The sequence below is a fragment of the Periplaneta americana genome, chromosome 14 (assembly GCF_040183065.1).
Source record: "Periplaneta americana isolate PAMFEO1 chromosome 14, P.americana_PAMFEO1_priV1, whole genome shotgun sequence".
In the NCBI taxonomy this organism is placed as follows: Eukaryota; Metazoa; Arthropoda; class Insecta; order Blattodea; family Blattidae; genus Periplaneta; species Periplaneta americana.
This window is the reverse complement of record NC_091130.1, coordinates 39,019,954-39,043,875: the sequence shown is the minus strand read 5'-3', so window position 1 is coordinate 39,043,875 and position 23,922 is coordinate 39,019,954.

Genomic DNA, 23,922 nt, shown 5'->3' with positions numbered 1-23,922 from the left:
TTTTGTTGCTCTGAACAAACACCTCCAACTGTTGAAGATTAATGCCGTTATGCCATGTACATTTCATTTAAAATTCTAAGAAAAAATATAGATGATGTACAGACGACAGATGTAGGTAAATTCTCATTTTTATATCGAACTATAAATGATTGGAATGACCTACCTGCAGCGATATTTGAGGACTGTCCTTCCTTAAGAGGATTCAAGAATAACTTAAAAGTTTGTATACAATTTAAATTAAAATTAAGGTGACATTTATTTTTTAAGGTGACATGTATTTATTTAGCCTGACGAGTTACTCCTTTGGTTTGAATTGTAAATTATTTAAAAATAGCTTGTAAGACGATCTTAGACTAGAAATGTTTAGTTTATAAATATGAATAAGTGTGTAATTGTTTGTCTTATTTGAACTGTTATATCAGTGAAGCGTGGTGAATCAGTGAAGTTATAGTTTTACAGTGCAGTGAATAGTTCCGCTCAGTGATAATTTATAGTGTCAGTGAAATGTGTTATACTGTATAGTCTCAGTGAAATGTGTCATAGTGCCAGTACAGTGAGTGAGATGACAGTGAAGTGAAAGATTATTATCAGTACCAATGTGAAACTTATGTAGGGCCTAAATATATGTAGGTTGTAATGTAAAATTAGATTCACTTATTAATTAGGTTATTTTAGGTATTATTATTAAGTGTAACTATTGTGTATAATTGCATTGTGTATTCTAATTGTATTGTGTATATAATTGAATTGTGTATATGATTGCATTGTGTATCTAATTTTATTGTGTATTGTAATTTTATTGTGTATTTTTATATTGTTTTTACTACTGCCACCGGGTGCTTGCCCACTTGCAGTGTAAATAAATACATACATACCTTTAATTTTTTTGTTTAAACTATGTTAGATAACGGAGAATGAACACTGCTTGTTTCAAGTTAAACAAAATCTTAGAAAATTTAAAATAAACTCTATAACCAAATTTTAATTAAATTTTGAGAAAACACAGGCAATAAGACACGCTTCCTTCAAACTAATGGATAAGGTTAAGAAATATTTCTACGGAATATGTATTATATGTCTTTCTCGTGTTAAATTTTACCGAAACAGGCCGAAACATGTTAACCACATACGGTAAAATTTAACACGAGAAAGATATATAAGCTTAATACATATTTCGAAGTGATATATTAAAAGTTGTGTAATCAAGATGTATATATGTAAAATATTTCTACACTCGCATTTCAATTGAATATTCTAGAGATCGTGAACAGGTAATGATGCATATTTCACTTAAAAAAAAAATTAAAATGGTAATATTATGAAACGTGTATATAACTAGCTCCAGCTCACTTGCCGAATACCTCCAGACGCACAGCGTCTGCTGCTGAATTAGCCGTGAAGAAAAATATAAAAAAAATATGTACATCTTTTAGACAGTTATATCTTTATCCTCTTTGCTGTGGAGACCTTCGGTCCTTGGAGTCATGACGCTAAAGTTTTGTATCTCAAATCGGCCAAATTTTGATTTCCAATACTGTTGATCCCCGTTGCACTAATTATTTGCGTAAACGCTTAAGTATTGCTATTCAACGCGGAAATGCAATGAGTGTTTTGGGTACTCTTCCCGAATCCAGTCCTTTGGACGAACTTTTTTTTCGGAATATATATGTTAAGAACTTTCTTGTGTTAATTTTTAACGTACCTTGTTAACATGTTTCGACCTATTTTCGGTCATCTTCGGAACTGGTCGTTGTTGGTCTTGGCGCCTCTTGTTTCCTGTGTGGGTGCGTTCGTAGTGTAGAGTCAAAGAGTGTATGTGTTTTGAAATTGAGTTGTGTGTTGAAAATATCGTTGGGGTGTGTTTTCGTGTGTCTGTATATTTCATATTGTTCTAGTGTGTTGAGTTTCTGGCTTTTTGGTTGGATGTGTAGTATTTCCATGTCTGTGTTGATGTCTCTGTAGGTGTGGTTGGCATTTGTGATGTGTTCTGCATATGTGGAGGTGTTTTGTAATTTTGTTATGGCTGTAATGTGTTCTGTGTAACGTGTTTGAAATGATCTGCCTGTCTGTCCTATGTATAAGTTGTTGCAGGTGTTACATTTGAGTTTGTATACGCCTGTGTGGTTGTATTTGTTTGTTTGTGTTGTTTGTGTGTTGAGATGTTTTTGTAGAGTGTTATTTGTTCTTTATGCGATGTTTAACACAAGAAAGTTCTTATCATACATATTCCGAAGTGATATAGTGTTAAAAGTTGTGTAATCAAGATGTATAACTTTTTCTTCTTTAAAATTTATTAATAATAATAATAATATTGAACTGCCCCCCTATTGAGGGTAGCCCTTACGGACTCAGTATATCCTCAAAAAATTAATATACATATGTAAACATAGACATTAAATTTTAAAGAAGTGAAACAAAGAAAAGGGCGTGAAAAATTGCAATTGCTATTAATGTGGCACCATGTGATTAATTAGGATTTGGCAGGATTTTTTAACACAATTATCACAATATCATCCCTCAGAGATGTTGGCAGAGCAAACTGCCGTCGAAATTCTTCGAAGAAAGTTAGTATAGTCCCTCGAGCACCTATGAGCAAGCCGAATACCTCATTCTGAATTAGGGAATATTTCAGCTTGAAATAGTTGACTGTAGGCTCATAGATCGACTTCTTCTCATTGAGGACCTCGGCTGACTGATGACATTCTACTTCATAACGTATCGTGGGGTCCATAATGATGCCCTGTTTAGTGTCAGCATTACGCATTCTTTGTGCGTAAGTGTATAATGTAATAATTCCATAACATTATGCAATTAATTTCATATATTATATTTTTACGCAAGTATTATAAAAATATTAATAAAGAAATTACATCAGATATGTAATGATGTGTAGTTTGATATCATGGTCTATGAAAAAAGAGATTGCTGTAACAGATTTGATATATTAAATATTATAGCACTGGGAAATCGTTCCATAATGTTAAATTTATTATACAAGTTATGCCTTTTTAATAGAATTCATGACGTTTTAGTTGTCATAGTAATATTTTACGGCACTATTACGGTTATGTGACATATTAAGCATGACGTACAAACAATTTTATTTTCAAACTCTTGGACTTAATTTTAATTATATATTCGGTGAACACAGCCAATGAGAAAAGCTTATGTTACATTACATTATACAAATGTAATTAATGATTTAAAAAATCTCCTTTTGTCGTACTACGAGCATTTCCTTCAGCCAGTTAGGAATAGTTACCTCTCACTTCAATTTTTAAAGTAGTAATTAGTCTCGTTGTCTCACCCATTCCTCATATACGCGAGTTCCATCTGTCCAGGCAGCTTTACAGTGCTGTCACAGGGCAGCAGGGTTTAAACTTTCTTTGCGGAACGAAATCTTCGTTTGGTTTTGATCAAATTTCTGCACATTTAAAGGACAAAACTAAAAATCTTTCAATCATTTATCAACAGTAATCTCACTAGAGGTTTTCATTTATCTAGAGAAAATCAAAACTCGAGTGGGATTTAATTGACTATTACACGATTAGAAGAAAGTAGGCTATATAAAGATTAGAAGTAACTAAGTGTACAATAAAATATTAATTGGCTTACGAAAATACAACTGTCTTCAAATGTATTATTGTACCATCTCAACATTACGCTAGATGGCAGTAGTGTTTTATGATGATATTTCTTGTTACCGGTATCAGTTGTGCCAACTATGGAATCATAATTGAACTCTGTGGACTGTTACTAGTCAAGAAGGCTTTGTTGATTGTTTCATTTTTATTAAGACAGTTGCATTCCACTTCAATTATCTGAATCCCAGTAATCAACGTCACTTGATAGATGATTTTCAATAAATCTTGATATTAAACAATCTCTGATACGTGACTATCCATAATATCATATAGCAGAAGCTATAACATAACCTAGCTAATATACACAAGTGTTAGAACAGTTTTAATTAACGACGATGACATAAAAATAAACATGAATAATTTTTAAAAGAATAATTATTGAATGTACAATTTTCAAATTTGAATGTGGTTGGTGGTTCAATTGATGTTATATTGGACGTGTGCGTAATAGAAGTGGAACTCGTTGATTTAGGCCTACATGGTGTATTCAACTTATTCAGAATTTCCGAATGAATAATTTTGAAAGGAATAATTATTGAATGTACAATTTTCAAATTTGAATGTGGTTGGTGGTTCAATTGATATTATATTGGACGTGTGCGTAATAGAAGTGGAACTCGTTGATTTAGGCCTACATGGTGTATTCAACTTATTCAGGATTTCCGAATGGTGCTCTTCATTTATTTGTAAATCGGATTTCAGAAGATGCATAGGTATGATCAGTGATTTTTATTAATTCTTGTTCTTGAATGCCAATGCGAGTCATATTTGAAACTGCTGTGCATCGACTGGAGTGGTTTGTAATTATATATTTTGACGTCCAGACCAGCGCAGTTTCAAATGTTGGCAAACAAAGAAACAAATGCTAGGGACGCGATAAAATTATGCGATAAGCAGCCATGATTGGTTGAAATATGTCCTTTCGTGCCATTTTATTGGTCAAAAGTAGTATGACGTAGTAAGAGTGTAATAGTCATCATAATACACTCCTCTCTTAAACTGACTGAGCATATTGGGAATTAATTCAATAGCTTTCCCAAAAATACATTATGAAATGTTTCTTATAAAATATTTCTTTTCTCGTAAAGAAAGCACAAAGGAGCAGAATTGTGTTAAATTTTTTGTTTCAAGTACCTCAAGGAATAAGCACTTGAAACTAATGAGATTACTTACGGTTCATTCTGTATACGTACAGGATGTCCCATTTATCTTGTGCACATATTATAACTTTCCTTTTGGATAGGCATTGGAATTTTTGTTATTGAGAGTTATGTTAGAACGAGGGGCTAACATGAGTGTGGGGATTTCGTACATGTAACTACGTTATGGTACAAAAAACACGTTACGTCATCATTTTTTCAAATAGCACTACATACTTTAATCATGTTACATTGATTACACACATTAAGACAAATTAAAAAATGCATCATAATGTCACCTACCCAATCAATAACAACAACAAAATGCAAAATGAATGCCATCAGAATGTGCCGTTTGTTGTGGTGCCCCATTCATCTTGTGCATTAACTTACACAAAACGAAAGATGACTGACGTCTGTACACGTCGTGTGTTGTGTGTTTGCTGTCTTAACATGTAAACAAACTACAACAACTGTCGCCGCCAAAATTCACGTACAGTGACCTGCACGTTCTCCGGACCTGTCGCTACTCGACTTCTTCCTGTGGGGAACTGTAAAGGACAGTGTGACCAGAACATTCTGACATCAGACGACATGCAGCAACGCATTCGATAGGTCGGGCTGTCATACAATCTTTCGGGGAACGCCTTCGAATGTGCATTAATGTGAATGGTCACCATTTGGAACATCTTCTGTGACTCTCAAAGCATAACATTATCACATTGAAAGTACGTTTTTGTTTCGTTTTGTTGTTGTTGTTGTTGTTGTTGATTAGGAAGGTGACATTGTGATACATTTTTGAACTCGTCTTAATGTGTGTAATCAATGTAACATGATTAAAGTCTGTAGTGCTATTTGAAAAATTGATAACGTCACGTGTATCTTATACCATAATGTAGATACAGGGACATCATTTTATTTTTACTTCAATTTTTATTGTACCTGAGTTTTTGAATGTACTTCACTCCCACCCCTTCTACTAATGAAGCTCAGCCGTCCTCCACACAGATCCAAGACCGCATATACAGTCATAGTAGCCTTATGGTCATAGTAAACAGTACGTTCCAAAAATATGTCCGCGTTTTCCAGTGACGAAAGAGCTTTCAATATTGAATCATTTTCGCACAGGTACTGTCGTCCATTTGCCTACGTCGTATCCCGATTTCTCCCACCAGCTTTTATTCGCCAGCTAGTGGCTGGGCTGTCTTAGCTCTTTTCTGAGCACATTAATTTCTGTTAGGAATTGGACGCCTACATAATATTATACAACTGTTTAAAATAACTTAAATAAAAGGGCCTCGTTAAGTAATTAATTGTCACGTGTTTTCCTCCGTTTCTACGACCCTACGACATAACCACTTGGACGGACAGTAGATAGTATGTCTGTAATTTTATCTCTTCGGCTCGGGTAGAAGTGAAGATGGAATTTACAGTACGTAAGGTAAGGTACTCTTTTATAGAGTAGGTACAGAATTATTTCAACATGAGTTACTAGTACGAAGGACGAAACTGATAATTGGGATTAGATACAATAGTATATAGTGCAATGATATGCACATTAGAACTGAAAACTGTATCGAAATGAACGGCCACCATTTTCAAAAATGTGTTTAAATATCCATATTATGATTATTTTTCATTCACTATATTGTACGTTAATGTGCTGTAGACAGGATAATATACACTGCATAATGAATACGTCCACATGGACAGCACAGTTCGTGAGTAAAACAATCATTGTTAATATTGTACTGTATTTTGATTAAACAAAAACCTAATGAAAATTATCAAACTCAAAAGCGTGATATTTCCTAGTTTACGTAAATGGATGAACTACTTTTCTTCCTTCCTATACCTAGTAAAGTAATTTGCTTGTATATTACGACAGTATCATCGAACTCCAGTCGTGGAAGGGGGTAACAAACGGCATTGATCCAAAGGTATAGCCAGGTTAATATTAGAAATGTTAGTAAAAATAAAATGATGTCCCTGTAAATGCACCAAATCTCCACACTCATGTTAGCCTCTCGTTCTAACATAACGCTCAAAAACAAAAATTCCAGTTACTATCCAAACAAAATAGTTATAATTGGTGCACAAGATAAATGGGACATTCTGTATAAGAAATGTCTTTTAAAACAATAACAAAACTACGATCTTTCTTTACATTCATTTTGTTTTCAATGCAACTTGACCATCGAACTTACATGCTTCGAGTTTGTTCGTGTCCTACCAGGTGCGAACAGATTTAGTAACCTAAGTCACTATTTTCCCTTTATCCAAGAGTTGAAATGCCACTGACGAAAGTCGTTATGCTATTAAAGGCATTTACTTGTCAAACATTCCAGTGCTGTTAATCTGTCATGATTTCGGCTTAGGAACTGCATCTGACCTTGAGGCTTTGGTTACGACCAACATACACGGGTCCACACCTGTGGAGTAACGGTTAGCGCGTCTGGCCGCGAAATCAGGTGGCCCGGGTTCGATTCCCGATCGGGGCAAGTTACCTGGTTCAGGGTTTTTTCCGGGGTTTTCCCTCAACCCAATATGAGCAAATGCTGGGTAACTTTCGGTGCTGGACCCCGGACTCATTTCACCGGCATTATCACCTTCATCTCATTCAGACGCTAAATAACCTAAGATGTTGATAAAGCGTCGTAAAATAACTTAATAAAATAAATAAAAACTTACACGGACAAAAGAATCAATATTTCATCTGTATTATGTAATATAATATATAGAAGTTATTGAAACACTAATGCAGGAAGATTATAAATAAAAAGAAAAACAAATTATTTAAAACCATTCATAAATAAGCAAAAAACAATTTTAAGCTTATAAGTGCTTTGTGTGGAGTGTAGCATTGTGTGAGGTAGAAACAAGGACATTACGATGAAGAGAAGCGGCTAGAAGCACTTGAAGTGTGTGTATGGAGAAGAATGGAGCGTGTCAAATGGACAGACAGAATAAAAAACGAAGCTGAGTTGGAAAGAGTGGGTGAAGAAAGAAACTGATCAGGAAGAGAGAAAGGAATTGGTTGAGTCACTGGCTGAGAAGAAACTGCCTACTGAAGGATTCACTGGAAGGAATGGTGAACGGGAGAAGAGTCCGAAGCAGAAGAAGATATCAAATAATAGACGACATTAAGATACATGGATCATATGCGAAGACTAAGAGGAAGGCAGAAAATAAGAAAGACTGGAGAAGGCTGGGTTTGTAATGAAAGACCAGAACACTATGAATGAATGAAAAGCTTTGCGGTTATGTATGTATGAATGTATTTATTTACACTGCAAGTGGGCATGCACCCGGTGGCAGTGGTATACACAATATAAACAATACACAATAAAGAAACGATAAACAATATTTACAATACACAATACAATTGTACAATACACAATAGGCCTACAATTTTATACACAATACAATAAGAATACACAATATAATTTAACACAATAATAATAAAACATAAATAAAATACCTAATTTTACATTACAACCTACATTATTATGTACAGGCCCTACATAAGTTTCAATAGTCTTTCACTTTATTCTCATCTCACTCACTGTAGTGGCACTATGACGCATTTCACTGACACTTTAGCACACATTTCACTGACACTCTGTAACACATTTCACTGACACTATAGAACACATTTCATTGACGCTATAAATTATCACTGATCGGAACTATTCACTGCACTGTAAAACCATAACTTCACTGATTCACCTCGCTTCACTGATACAACAGTTCAAATAAGTCAAATAATTACACCCTTATGCATACTGTACTTATAAACAGAACTGCATTTGAACTAAACATTTCTAGTCTAAGACCCACTTACACGCTATTTTTAAATAATTTACAATTCAAACCAAGGAAGTAACTCGTCAGGCTAATTAAATACATGTCACCTTAAAAAATTAAATGTTAAATGTCGCCTTAATTTTAATTTGTACTTTATACACCACTTTTTAAGTTATTCTTGAATCTCCTTAAGGAAGGATAGCTCTCAAAGACCGCTGCAGGTAGGTCATTCCAATCATTTATAGTTCTATTTAAAAATGAGAATTTACCTACATCCGTTTTCTGTTTCCTACATTTGATTTTAAAATCATGATCGTTCCTACCATAGTACGTTGGCTTTTCTAACCGAGCCGTTATGTCGACCCACGCTTTCTGACCTAGATGTGCTCTATACAGTGATGTTATTCTAGTTTTCCTACGTCTGTTTTCCAAAGTTTCCCATTTAAGTTCTTTTATCGTATCGTTCCCATCTTCTCTTTTACCTTTAACAAATTTAGCTGTCCTATACTGGATTCTTTCTAAGGAGTTTATCTGATATATTCTATAGGGATCCCAACATGTAGTTCCGTATTCCATTAACGGTCGCACTAACATTAGATATGCTATTTCCCTCGATTTAGGGCTAGCCTTTCTCAAGATTCTCATAATAAAGTGAAGTGCCCTCCATGCTTTACCCGTAACATTATCAACATGCTCTCCCCAAGAAAGTTTGGAGTTTACATACACTCCTAGGTATTTACAACATTGTTCTTGCGGAATTACAACACCACTGAATTCGTAATTAAGACTACATTTGTTATGTTAATTTTCATCATCATTTTCATCGTCGTCATTTCTTAACAATGTTTCGGTACTGAATTTCCCTTTCTGAAGAAACAGAATGAAAATAGGAAATGTTGGTCTGTCCATCTCTTCCTCGGCCGTCCAATCGGTCTGGTTCCCTCTGCTCAGTGCTCGAGTAGGCTACTAACGGAATCGTGTAAGTCTAGATAGTCTCTTCTTTCATTCTATATACAAGATCTATAGTTTTCCTTCTACATGTGTGTGTGTATCTAATAGTTTTGCACTCTCAGTATTTTTGACGGATGTTATATTTTGTAATACGATCCCTTCTGGTCACACCTGTCATTACTCTCAAAAATTAATTTGGGCGGCCTCAATTCGTCGTTGGTCTTTTTTTGTTTTGTTTTATTTGAAACCCAAGATTCATCTCCATGTAATAGTGCTGGTTTTTAAAATCTCAACATTTGTTTTCTATTTGTTTGTTGAAGTTATTTCTTGAGACTACAGGCCTTTAGTATTTCGGAGAAAATAAGGCTTTTTTACAGCATGGCTTTATTTGACCTAATGAGGGTATAATATTGCGCGCTTTTAACTATGTTTCTGAAATCATTATATAAATTAGAGACGTTGTGAAATTAGAACAACCTGTTTACACGGATACTAGATCCATACATGCACTTTGCACTTGGAGCGCCAAAGAATTAGAAGTTCTTTCCTGCCTACACGAGAGTCGTAGTAATGTCTTCATACTCCGATAGCCACGGTTATAATTATCAGCAAATACCAGATAATTTCATAGCGGGATAAAACTTGAGGTTTGTCTTTAATGTTAGGATTTAATTATGATGATCCGAATCCAGTTTTTGTTTGCCGGAGATGGTTTTTTGTGCTGCTTCCTATGGAAGATGTGTTCCATAATGACAGTGTTCGGGCCTCCTATTTGTTATATGGCCGTGACTTCTTAGTCTAAGAGCGGTGCGGTGTGTGGTCTACCCTCCCATGGGAGGGTCTCGGCTAGGTTTCGGTAATATATTAAAGCTATAATTATGATCCATTGTCTCGACGCGTGCTTGGCCATATTTAAGACAATGCCCTCCTATTGATGAATCGTGTCATTGTGACCATTGTCTTTATTTCGCATCATACTTCTAAAATAAGTAATTATATTTCTTTTCCGTTTGAATCCGCTGTTTGTTGTATTGCAGACTTATTTGAATCTATTTGCATTCTCCAAACGTCTATTTGTTTCTCTTTCTCTCTCTCTCTCTCTCTCTCTGTCTGTCTACCTAGCTATCTATCTGTTAATATGTCTGTCTCACTACATGCGAGTAATGTATGTATGTGTGTATGTATGTATGTATGTATGTATGTATGTATGTATGTATGTATGTATGTATGTATGTATGTATGTATGTATGTATGACATAAATAAATTGAACGAAGACATTGACTCGATTGTGACATGGACAAAGAAATTCCATCTTAAGGGGAGTTGGTCGTTATCACATGAAAAGTAATGGTAAAAATAGCCTATTTTCAAGCAATCATAAATTTAATGCCATTTATCAGAGCTCTTTCATTTTTTTAGTGACATATGTATACACATTAAGCTTTAAATTAAAAAAGTATGGTTACTGTAGAGTAAATCTTTACCCTTAAAATAATTTTTGATTTTAAACATATTTATTTTTATAAAATCAGTACATGCCTGAGATCAGGTGTACTCTATTCACTTATTATAGCATACATTGAATTGAAATTTTAGCCACTTACTGCTAATAGATATTAAAACACACCCGACCAAAATTTTAATATATCAGCAATATTATGAGCATAGAGCTTATACCAATCTTCATCGTCAATTTTTTTTTTTTTTATTTATTGACAGTGATGATTGGCATAAGCCCTATGCCCATAATATTGCAGATATATTAATAATTCTAGTAGGGTAAGTTTCAGTATCTATTAGCTGTAAGTGGCTAAAATTTCAATTCAATGTGCGCTATGATGAGTGAATAAAGTGTACCTAATCATAGGCATGTAGTGAATTTATAAAAAAAATCATTTTTAAATTAAAAAATCGATTTAAGGATAAAGACTTACTCTAGAGTAACCATCCTTTTTTATTTTAAAGCTTAATGTGTATATCAGTAAAAAAATGAAAGTTCTCTGATAAATAGTATTACATTTATGACTGCTTGAGTATAGGCTACTTTTTAACATTATTTTGCATGCGATAACGACCAACTCCTTTTAATATCAATCCTGGAAAGACACAAGCAATCATATTAAGACACAAACGGCAAACCGACGCTGTAAAGCACCTCGACATTTCCCCCGTTAAAGTAAGTACAGTGCATATCCCTTTCAGTTCTTCGGTAAAAAATCTTGGCATTCACATGGATAATAATCTCAACTGGGACATGCAAATCACAGAAACCTGCAGAAAAGTATATTCTATTATCCATGTGCTAAAAAGGATAAATGTTCATCTTTCCTCTTTGTTTTAAAAAAGTCCTTTGTGCAGACCCTTGTATTTCCCTATTTTGACTATGCTGACATTTTACTGACTGACCTCTCCAGCGACAACAAAATGAAACTTCAACGTGCTCATAATTTGTGTGTACGTTTTATAAGCAATGTTCGTAAATATGATCATATTACCCCATCCCTGGAAGCAATAGGTTGGCTTAAACTAGATAAGGAAAGAAATTTACATTCACTTCTCCTTCTCTTCGAAATCTTGAACTCTTCTATTCCTTCGTACCTGTCGTCTCGCTTCACTACCTTTCTTCCCACCACAATCTGAACACACGCTCTCGCCATGAAACAATACTAACAATATCATCCCATCGCACCTCCTCATACTCATTCTCTTTCACAATAGCCCTGCCAAGACTCTGGAATTCGTTACCTGCTAGCATCAGGGACTGTCGAAATAAAATTGAATTCAAACGCAAACTTACTAGGCACTTGGTCAGTAATTGAGACTCGTTCAGACATGGTTTCTTGTAAATAGTTCTCTTAATCTATCACAAAACATTTCAATATCCGGTAATTTCATTACTATAGAATTTTGTTATTGTAGGTTTAATTTGTAATTCAGTAAATACAAAAATATTCTTTGTTCTTAACTTCTATGATAAAATGTCTAGCTTTCATTAATCAGGTATTCTTGTCGCACTTTAATTTTTATTGTAATTGTAATTATAAATTTAATATTAATTGTAATCTTATTGTTCATGTTATAGTTGTAATCCCCTGGTAGAGGGGCAGAGAAGGCCTGACTGCCTTATCTCTACCAGGTTAAATAAATAAATACTACTACTACTACTACTAATACTACTATGTATGTATGTTTGTACGTATGTATGTAGTATCACTTTAATATTTCAGAACTCGCGATACGATCACATATCACCGTCCTTCGCAAGTCTTTCGTGGCTCCGACTTAAAGAACGCAAAACTTTACACTCCTTGTCATTGCTCTTTCGAATTCTGCACACTTCAACACCAAATTACCTTTCGTCTCGTTTCTCTTATCTATACTCTAACCACGACGTAAATACCAGATCACTTATCTGTGGCGCGTTAAGTATACCTCTTCATAGAACATCTCGTTATTCATTATCTTTTACAGTATCCACCTCGCGACAATGGAATTCCCTGTCACAAAGTATTAGGGGCTGCAAGACAATAAACACTTTTAAAAACAGCTTAAAAGATAACCTTCTTAGCATTTCACTCCAATCATACTGACTTGAACTATCACTGTCTACATTGTTACTCCCGCCTTTAGACATGCTTCCTGATAGTGCTGTATTTTCAAAATTGTCTCATAATAATCTCTTTCTATTATCTAATATTATTTGAAATATATTAACATTCTATGTATTTTAGCTTAATTCTGCTACATAATTTATTTCAGTGTTTAATTAATAGTTCATAGTATTTTGTTGTTTAATTCGTAAATAACTCTTGTATATATGTAGCTCTTATCTAAATCATATTGTTGTATTCTTTGTAAGTTCATACATATGTATGTTTACTTTTTGCTGGTTGAGTGGAAGAGAAGGGCTTACGGCCTTAACTCTGCCAGCTAAAATAAGTCATTATTATTATTATTATTATTATTATTATTATAAATCAAAATAGTGGCGTTGCAGATCTGTAACTGCTCTCGATGCCGAGATATTACTGAGAGAGCCCATGCAGCTCGGCTAATTTTACGAAATTTCGATACGTTGGTTCATGGCCTAACTACTAATAACATTAGAATTCAGCTGTGGCTCATAGTGTTGTTACAATAAGCATTTGAAATTCTGCCATGTTTTATTCCACCAAGGTTCCCAGAATGGGTGCTCATACTCTGTGCGGGGAAAGAAGAATTGTACGTCAAAAAGAAGACAGATTCAGAAATTAAGACAAGTATTGGTGTAATTTTGTACTTTAAGTTCTTCGTCAATGAAAAATGCATTAACATGGACATCAGTGACCCACCTTGAAGTCGTGGATTGAAGTTATAGATCACTTTATGCCTTTAAAAGAAGTCCGCGTTGCTCCACGTGGAGCTGAAATTACATTGCGCAAGAAAGATTAATGACTGCAATCCAATTCAATATTTTTATTAATGTACTAACCAAGAACATTTCGTCAATGACAAATTAGCACGTATGTAAACTTGTCTGTTATTCTTTTTCGTATAGAATATATGAACGAGACAGTGACTTGCAATTGTACTATATTTACTGGGTGGAAGCAATGTAACCGTGCAGGTTTTAACAACTTATTCCTTGGATAGAGGTTGGCAAGTTGGTATAGCGCTGGCCTTCTATGCCCAAGGTTGCGGGTTCGATCCCGGGCCAGGTCGATGGCATTTAAGTGTGCTTAAATGCGACAGGCTCCTGTCAGTAGATTTACTGGCATGTAAAAGAACTCCTTCGGGACAAAATTCCGGCACATCCGGCGACGCTGATATAACCTCTGCAGTTGCGAGCGTCGTTAAATAAAACATAACATTCTAACATTCCTTGGATAGAGTAGGGGAGAAGTGGGTGCAGTAAGACAGGGAGAACAATTATACATTTTTTATTACATGGTAAATTTTGATGTTGAAATGTTGATAACAGTGGAGTTGTATGTTGCATGAGTAAAGTAACAGTATTTTCATACTCGATTTGATTCTAGTTACAAAGGTGAGTCATGAAAAAATAATTCGTAATTTTTCACTCTAGAAGTAAAATTTTGGCTTGTGTTTGATGAAGGTTATATTGGATATACAAATGAGATATAAACATATGAATGTTTTGTTACCTAATACTATGGTGTTTGAGATTATGTTTGGCAAAGTTTCGTCTTTCTTGTTTTAATTTTGAAGTGATGGCGTCATTTTTAAATGAACTATGCGTAAAGGGAACAGTGAGACATGCCATTGAAGGGTACACTGAGACGTCTCACTGTTCCCATGTACCAATGATTTGCAAAAATGAACTATAATTATATTACATTTACCAGTAACTAACATTAAAAATGAACATACCAGTAACTAATTTAGGAACTGTAGCTTAAAATAATGGATGCATTACATTTTAATGGTTTCATAAATAAAAAAAGATATTTACAAAATTTAAGAAAACGCTAAAAAATAATAAAGAATTTCATTAAATTCTTATAATCATAAGTTTTGTTGTAACCAAAAATTAATTTAATTTTTTCGAAAAAGTTTGAAATGTCATGGAAAATTCATTTTTCCAAATGTTCCAGATGTTTCAATGGTTTCGAAGTCAGACATCAAAATGATTCTAAATAAGCCTACAGAACATGTCAAGATAAAGAGACAGCAAGTTTTTGTTTTCTTTTGAAATAAATGTAAATCATTTCAATGTCTGTTAATAGACACTGTGGTGTCTCACTGTACCCTCCTGAATGGGAACAGTGAGACATTTGCATTTTTTTGACAAACACGTATCGTATAATATGTCCTTTATCTATTAACATTTTTGTTTATGTATTTTTATACTCCATGTTTTAATGTCTATTTATATTGCACCTGACTTTAAAAATACTTCAATTATCACTTGCATACGTTTGTCTAAATATTTTGTGTCTCGCTGTACCCACTACTCCCCTACAACAAATATTTCTATCATACAGGGTGATTCACGAGGATTTACTGTCCCTTATGGAGCTTATTTCCGAAGACATTCTGAGCAAAAAATGTCATACAAACATTTGTCCCAATCTCAATATTTTCAGAGTTACACTAATTTCAAATTGTTTTTGTAAAATACCATTATTCTTGAGTTTTAAGGGTAAAAGAATATTACAGATAACGAATGAACTATTCAGGAATATCATTTCTTTAATTAGTTAGTATTTTGAAACTAAAAATGTGCCGTGCATTCCGTTGTTGCTTTGTACAGAATTTTTTTTTTTCGATTTTTAACTGAAAAATTACATTTTATTACGCATTTATCACAACAATTGTTACAAATCACGCACTCTTGTAACTTCTTCAAGACTGTACATTAGGATGCATAATTAAACTTTAAAGAAAAGAATCAAGTTCCTGAAGTCGTATGATTTGTAACAATTTTTGGGATAAGTGCGTAAGAATAATGTCATTTTTATTTAAAAATTAAAAAAAAAATCTGTACAAAGCAACTGACAACACAATTTTAGCTTCAGAACACTAGCCAATTAAAGAAATGACGCTTCTGAATAGTTCATTTTCTATTTGTAACATTCTTTTATCCTTAAAACTAAAGAAAAAAAAAAAGTTATTTTACAAACAACTTCAAATTAATGTAACTCCGAAAATATAGTATTGAGATTAGGACAAATGTTTATATGATATTTTTTGCTCAGAATGTCTTCGGAAATAAGCTCCTTAAGGGACGGTAAATTCTCTTGAATCACCCTGTGTATTGTATATTAGTCCTAAATAAATAATTTTATCAACAGTAATCTCACTAGAGGTTTTGATTTATCTAGAGAAAATCAATGGGATTTAATTGACTATTACACGATTAGAAGAAAGTATATAAAGATCAGAAATAACTAAGTACTCCAGTACAATTAAATATTAATTGGCTTACGAAAATACAACTGTCTTCAAATGTATTATTGTACCATCTCAACATTACGCTAGATGAGAGTACTGTTTTATGATTATGTTTTCTTGTTATCAGTTGTGCCAACTATGGAATCTTCATTGAACTCTGTGGACGGTTACTAGTCAAGAAGGATTTGTTGATTCAGTTTCATTTTTATTAAAACATTTGCATTTCACTTCAATCATCCGGATCCCAGTAATCAACGTCACTTGACAGATGATTTTCAATAAATCTTAGTATTAAACAATCTCTGGCACGTGACTATCCATAATATCATATAGCAGAAGCTATAACAAACATAACCTAAATAATATAAAGAAGTGTTAGAAAAGTTTTAATTAGGGATGATGAAATAAACAAGAAACGTTTTAATTAACGATGATGAAATAAAAAATAAACATGAATAATTTTAAAAGTAACAATTATTGAAAGCAAAAATTTTCAAATTTGAATGTTTTAGTTGTTGGTGGTTCAGTTGATGTTATATTGGACGTGTGCGTAAAAGAAGTGAACTCGTTGATGTACATGGTTTATCCCTCAACTTATTCAGGATTTCCGAATGGTGCTCTTTATATATGACCAGTGATCTTTATTAATTCTTGTTCTTGAATGCCAACGCGAGTCATATTTGAAAGTGCTGTGCATCGACTGGAGTGGTTTGCAATTTTATGTTTTTTGACGTCCAAACCAGTGCAGTTTGAAGTGTTGCCAAACAAAGAAACAAATGCTAGGGCAGTGATAAAAAATAACAAATGCTAGGGACGCGATAAAATTAAACGAATGCTAGGGACGCGATAAAATTGTGCGCTAAGCAGCCATGATTGGTTGAAAGATGTTCTTTCGTACCGTTTTATTGGTCAAAAGTAGTGTGACGTAGTAAAAGTGTAATAGTCAGAAAAAATTATTTTTGTCTAAAATATTAACACTGTTTTACTCGATAAGTACTATACGTACGAATTTGATTTTTCTTGTTATCATTAGATCAGTTGGTAGGAAATTATTTATACCTCTGGAGCTGTTCAACAAAATGGACGGTTTTCTTTCAAATTAAATAAAAATTTGATACGTATCGGTTTTTTCTGCAATTAGGATGTCTGGCAACCCTATGCGTGACTAAGGGACAGAACTCTCCTGTTCAGACCGAGTGCGTGTGTTTTTTCGTACCTGAGCCGGCGAAGCGCAGGCTTTCAGTGTAATTTTCCAATTAATCATACACTTAATTACATAACGCATATGTTGGTTATTTATTTTAATGTAATCTATTGCCCCCTTCAATCAGAACACTTGTATCATTTCCACTCTGTACATACAGAGCGTTCGCTTAAGGGGAGAGGATGGTATTTTTTGGTGAATAATGAGTAAATTAAAAAAATTCTTTAAAATACTCTGTGATATGTGTGGAATACATAGCATAATATTTTGTGGGTATTTGTGTCCTTATCAGATGGTGAGACGCCATTTTTAAACTTCCTGCGTTATGGATTTTTAAATCACTCTCCTTCTTTTATTGTTGTTTCCGGAAAAGTGAATTTTCAAAAAAATAATATTTTCCTTTAAAATACTCTTTGGTATGTGTGGGATGCACTGCATAACACTTCGTAGGCATTTGTGCCCTTATCGGAAGTTGAGACGCCATTTTTAAACTTCCTGCGCTATGCATTTTTAAATCACTCGCCCCCTTTTATCTGTTTACAGTAACTTCATTTTTTTGCTACTTTGCCAGACAAAAATGGACATAACTTCTGAACTATTAAACATACATACATGAAATTTAGAACACACATTCTTTAGACTATTAGGAAACTTTTCTCTGTACCAGAATTTTGTTAATTGATTTCATTTTACAACTACGTCCGTTTGTTTGCAAGAAAGGAAATCAGAAAAGTGTTATTAAATTTTAATTGTTTATTTTACAAACGTAGGGACAAATATCAAAATTCTGTTACAGACAGTTTGTAGAGCATGCTTTTGCAAGTACGTTGAAAAACACTGGATGAATCTACCTTTAAAAATGGTTTAGATATATCGGTTTTAGTAAAATCCTGCATTGGATATATTTTTTTCAAATCTGAGCCACCAAATATTTTTTTTTCATAATATTTATTTTTGGTTGAGTTGCTACAATTATGAGCTCTTTACACACAAAAAATTAATAGTTTACACCAAATAGGAAAAAAGTTAAAAAAAATACCATCCTCTCCCCTTAAATAATGTAGGTTTTCTGAGCGGCGTGCGACCAACACAAAGGCCATGCAACGTCTCTCGCACGCTCGGGAATCTCGTTCAGTCTCTCTATTGGAGTGTTTGTGTTGACGTTAGATTATGTGTTACTCTTCTAAATAATGTAAATTTAAGAACTTCATTTGCAAGCTCCAGTTATTCCTGAATTTTGATCCAAAACTGGTCTACGCTCTGCGAAAAAATGTAGTTTCAACATTCCATCAGTAGCTACATATTTAAACGAGCCTTTCCTTAATATTCTATGGAATTTCAGTCGGTTGAAATCAACTGTCTAGAAAGGGATTCAGTATTCTTCTGTTAATTATTGACGTAATTGGTTTGAGTTTCTTCCGGATAATGCTAAAAAAATTATTTAAAATTGTCAAAACTTCGCTGCTTGTCTGCAAAAACAAACAGCACATGTCGTACCATACGATACACAGCTAAATTTGTCATGAGTTCTTTAAGACACTGGAATTAATCAAGTATCTTTTTGTCAAGTGACGTTAACCAGAACTCAAGTTTCCTTAAAAATTCGTAGATATTATGTTAATATCTTGGCCATGCAAACTGCTAATCAAAGTGCTAAAGGGGTTAGGTATACCTTACAGCAGTAAAATTTTGGAAATATTCAACACTTTTTTCCTCCAGTATTGTATCTTGTACTTACTTACTTAGTTACTTACAAATGGCTTTTAAGGAACCCGAAGGTTCATTGCCGCCCTCACATAAGCCCGCCAGCGGTCCCTATCCTGTGCAAGATTAATCCAGTCTCTATCATCATACCCCACCTCTCTCAAATCCATTTTAATATTATACTCCCATCTACGTCTCGGCCTCCCTAAAGGTCTTTTTCCCTCCGGTCTCCCAACTAACACTCTATATGCATTTCTGGATTCGCCCATACGTGCTACATGCCCTGCCCATCTCAAACGTCTGGATTTAATGTTCCAAATTATGTCAGGTGAAGAATACAATGCGTGCAGTTCTGTGTTGTGTAACTTTCTCCATTCTCCTGTAACTTCATCCCGCTTAGCCCCAAATATTTTCCTAAGCACCTTATTCTCAAACACCCTTAACCTATGTTCCTCTCTCAGAGTGAGAGTCCAAGTTTCACAACCATACAGAAAAACCGGTAATATAACTGTTTTATAAATTCTGACTTTCAGATTTTTGGACAGCAGACTGGATGATAAAAGCTTCTCAACCGAATAATAACACGCATTTCCCATATTTATTCTGCGTTTAATTTCCTCCCGAGTGTCATTTATATGTGTTACTGTTACTCCAAGATATTTGAATTTTTCCACCTCTTCGAAGGATAAATCTCCAATTTTTATATTTCCATTTCGTACAATATTCTGGTCACGAGACATAATCATATACTTTGTCTTTTCGGGATTTACTTCCAAACCGATCGCTTTACTTGCTTCAAGTAAAATTTCCGTGTTTTCCCTAATCGTTTGTGGATTTTCTCCTAACATATTCACGTCATCCGCATAGACAAGAAGCTGATGTAACCCGTTCAATTCCAAACCCTGCCTGTTACCCTGAACTTTCCTAATGGCATATTCTAGAGCGAAGTTAAAAAGTAAAGGTGATAGTGCATCTCCCTGCTTCAGCCCGCAGTGAATTGGAAAAGCATCAGAGAGAAACTGACGTATACGGACTCTGCTGTATGTTTCACTGAGACACATTTTAATTAATCGAACTAGTTTCTTGGGAATACCAAATTCAATAAGAATATCATATAATACTTGCCTCTTAACCGAGTCATATGCCTTTTTGAAATCTATGAATAACTGATGTACTGTACCCTTATACTCCCATTTTTTCTCCATTATCTGTCGAATACAAAAAATCTGATCAATAGTCGATCTATTATGCCGAAAAGCGCACTGATGATCCCCAATAATTTCATCTACATACGGAGTTAATCTTCTCAAAAGAATATTGGACAAAATTTTGTACGACGTCAACAAAAGTGATATTCCTCGAAAGCTACCACAGTTGGTTTTGTCCCCCTTTTTAAAAATAGGTACAATTATGGACTCCTTCCATTGTTCTGGTACAATTTCCTTTTCCCAAATAGCAAGTACAAGTTTATAAATTTCGCTATATAATGCACTTCCACCCTCTTCAAATTGGTGGTAGTTCACTGTGCAGTGATGAAGCTTGTCCATAATTCAATAACTATCTAATATTCTGTGATGAAATTTTTTGTGCGTATTTATGAATGTCATATCTACAATATGTTGCAAAATCACTTCTCTACCTTCGATAGATTGTCTAGTAAAAAATCAATTCATTTTTAAAAATGGTCAAATATCAGTATTTTCTTCTAACACAAAATACAAAAAAAAATATTATTTATTGAGAAATGTAATTGAAAGAGCATGATATTGTAAACTTGAGTTTCAACAATAAAATAAAAGAGAGATAACACGAAAAAATTAACAAGTTTATGAGTTATGAGGGAAATGCTTCATCACTGCACAGTGCACTGCCACCATTCTGAATTAAAAAAAATATATATATACATAATTTTTTAATCGTAAAAATTTTATTTTCATATAGCAAAAGGTAGTATTATAATAATAATAATCCGTGGCGCTACTGCCCGTGAAGGGCCTAGACCGACCAGCCGGCTGCTGGCCTCACACCCACATGCCGAATCAGAGGTGGACGATCATCCAACCAGAATGGAGGTATCGTGTGGTTAGCACGATGATCCCCCCAGCCGTTATAACTGGTATTCGCAACCGAATTTCGCTACCTATCGTAGCTCCCCAAGTGCATCACGATGCTGGGTGGGCACCGGTCCCATACAAAGGCAGTGTTATACACATACTAATTTCCATTATTGTACAAACGATAGTAGTGGAGGAAAGAAATGTTGAATATTTCCAAAAATTTTACTGCTATAATCTGTACTTAACCCCTTAAGTCCAGTCTAAGAAGCAAAATGTAAAACAGGTTTGCATATTTGAATTTCTGATCTAGGTTGTACCGGTAGATGAGAAGTTTCGTGGTGTCCTTTGTTTTTGTGTAAAAATTTTCATTGTTTTCGCTTTTACGGGAGTTTCTATTTTTCCAATGGGGTTCTGTACCGTTAAGGTAGTGGAGGGAGAGGGATCGAAAATAAAATTATCGCACAAAAGTGGGTCACGCCTTCAAAAAGTTTGGAAAACACTTCTCTTGTGTTTCCCTTTTAATTATCAAACTATTCTGTAGTTACTAAAACGTCCAGAACTTAAAACTGTGTTACTTGTATGTGATGCGTGAGGTATTATGATTATGATCTGTTCACACGCGGTGAACACATGGTAGAACATGTTGAAGGTGTCGTAATACAGTGATCCACAATGGAACCTTGCATACTTCCACGCCTACAGGGCATCAATAAAATGCAACAGATGCACGAAAGATATCTGCTCACACTCAGGTACGTTCATTTTGGTGGCCACCAAGGCAGACATAAAATTTCACATACAGTCTTACTTGAAAATAAGCCAACGTTACCTTATCATTGTCTTATTGTATGTGAATAGTTTCTTGGTGGTTTAATGGTTACTGGGATTGCCTTTAGATGAAGAATTTTAGGCGCAAAACATTCTACGACATTCTGTCGTGGTAGAGTTCATTACCGATGATTCCGATCAGCCTCGTCAGACAGTGCACGTCCAGGAAGTCGTGAACACTGTTATGTTACCGCGAACATCTGGTCTGACGTCTGTATAGTTCGTAATGTTGCAGTATATTTAATTTCTGACTTTTCGATTCAGTATGTAGGATTTCCATGTCTGTTTCTATGTTACTGCAGTTGTGGTTGGTTGTTGATGTGTTCTGCGTATGTGGAAGTATTGTTATAGTATAGTTATAGCTGTGATGTGTTCTTTGTGTCGTGTTTGAAATTATCTCCCAGTTTTTCCGATGCAGAAGTTTTTACAACAATTACCTGTTAATTTGTAAACTCCTGTTAAGTTGTATTTCTTCATTTGTCTTCTTTTTAAGTTGAGATGTTTTTGTAGTGTTCTGTATGCAATGTACATAATTTAATTTCCTAACTGAACATACAATATTGTATGTGATTTTGAACGGGTTACATCAGCTGCTTGTCTATACGGATGACGTGAATATGTTAGGAGAAAATCCACAAACTATTATGGAATTTTACTTGAAACAAGTAAGGAGATAGGTTTGGAAGTAAATCCCGAAAAGATAAAGTATATGATTACATCTCGTGATCAGAATATTACACGAAATGGAAATACAAAAATTGGAAATTTATCCTTTGAAGAGGTGGAAGAATTGAAATATCTTGGAGCAACTGTAACAAATAGGCTATAAATGACACTCTGAAGGAAATTAAACGCATAATAAATATGGAAAATGCGTGTTATTATTCGGTTGGGAAGCTTTTATCATCCAGTCTGCTGTCAAAAAATCTGAAAGTTAGAATTTATAAAACAGTTGTATTACCTGTTGTTCTATATGGTTGTGAAACTTGGACTCTCACTTTGAGAGATGAACAGAGGTTAAGGGTGTTTGAGAATAAGGTGCTTAGGAAAATATTTGGGACTACGATGGATGAAGTTACAGGAGAATGGAGAAAGTTACACAAAGCAGAACTGTAAGCATTGTATTCTTCACGTGACATAAAAATTAGGAACATTAAATCCAGACGTTTGAGATGAGCACTGCAACGTCACTATTGCTAGTGATCACGATTACATTTTTGCCAATACCTGCACTAGTTTATTTAAAAAATAGTCATTTCTGTTATGGCTGTGCATAATGCCATTTCTTTCAAATGTATTCCGTTTTCCCTATTAATCATAAGTTTGTCACATAGTAGTCTCTATGACTTCTGCACGTGAGGTAAATATCCAATTCTCTGACTTGATCAGCTGAATTTGTTATCAGTAACGTTCTAATGTTGGATAAAAACGAATATATGAGCTGTCTCTGAGGGCTGTCCTTCCTTAAGGAGATTCAAGAATAAGTTAAAAAGTTATGTATAAAGTGTAAATTAAAATTAAGGTGACATTTATCATTTAATTTTTTAAGGTTACATGTATTTATTTAGCCTGAGGAGTTACTCCTTTGGCTTGAATTGTAAATTATTTTAAAATAGCGTGTAAGAGTGTCTTAGATTGGAAATGTTTAACTTAAATGTAGTTCTGTTTGTAAGTATGCATAAGGGTGTAATTA